This window comes from Leopardus geoffroyi, chromosome B3 (genome assembly GCF_018350155.1).
Source record: "Leopardus geoffroyi isolate Oge1 chromosome B3, O.geoffroyi_Oge1_pat1.0, whole genome shotgun sequence".
NCBI lineage: Eukaryota > Metazoa > Chordata > Mammalia > Carnivora > Felidae > Leopardus > Leopardus geoffroyi.
In genome coordinates, this window is record NC_059337.1 from 23947817 (window position 1) to 23948940 (window position 1124).

The following is a 1124-nucleotide window of genomic DNA, read 5'->3' on the forward strand; positions in this document are numbered from 1 at the left end:
AGAGTGAATAATTCAAAGAGGAAATAAATGAAGAAATGAGATGGCAAAGATGGCAAAGGACCAAGCAGCTGTGATTTATGTGGCAAGTGTTAGAAGTGTGGGGATGCATGTATGGTGATCACTACAGAATCAATGAATTTCATGTATTTTATGATCTTATTTATATTATTTGTGGTGTTTTGCTACAGGTCAAAGACTGGAACAACTTACCATACTTCGGGGAAGAGATGAAGAGCTATTCTGATGCTTTTGAAATCACACAGGATTTGTGGCCAGTGATGTCAGAAATTCGGGATTCTAGGCAAATTATTTCAGAGGCCCAAGGTAGAATATTTTTATAATAGGTTTCTCCCCCACAAGTGCCTAGTTTCTTAAATATTCATTATTATTAATTTCCTTCATTTAGTAAAAAAATCTCTTTGAAGTAACCTGAATAATCTCAGGGAATCATTGATATATACGCAAATTATCTTGTAGAGATAATTAAATGTGCCAAATATTTATTTATCTTTTTATTACTGGAAAATCAAGAGTATTTTCCAAATGTTTCTACTCATATTCTACTATAATCACACCTTTTTTGCTACCACATTTGTAAATACTTCCCCATTACTCCTTGAAATTTCAGTTGACAATTTTTTTTTATTTTCCCAATAGATTTTATGTAATTTTATTAGAAAAATCATATGCTTTTTTTGCCCTATGTACATTAGGGTTCCATTATTTAGATACTAAATAAACTATCCATTACACATTTACTTTATAATTCAGTAGATAAGACTGAAGAAAATAAGCCTGGCTATGGAAATGCTTATTTGTTTGGGAGGATGTTTGTCTGGATCAATGATGAGCACAATTGTCTGAGGATGCTGAGGGACTCATTCCAGATGTCAATCTGAGGTCCAGATGAGTGGCCCTCTAATAGGACAAATAAGACTCTCAGAGCCTGGCTGTATTTGATGATCCTAAGTGACAACACAATACCACTGTGAGCATGCCTTTTATTTCTTTTGGTGCAAGGCATTAGCCTTCTATCTCACAAAGCAGTATGAAACTTTAGATATACTGTATGACCCAAAACTTGCTTCATTTTGTTCACTTTGAATGGAGAGTTGTACGTAGGT

General features: G+C 33.9%; 1 non-coding gene across 1 annotated transcript; it reads left to right on the forward strand.

Annotated features, from left to right (window-relative positions):
• The first annotated feature begins 837 nt into the window (after positions 1-837).
• On the forward strand, positions 838-904 carry LOC123584733. The gene has a single exon (XR_006705678.1). It is a non-coding gene; the product is annotated as a small nucleolar RNA SNORD109A (small nucleolar RNA).
• Positions 905-1124: the final 220 nt, after the last annotated feature.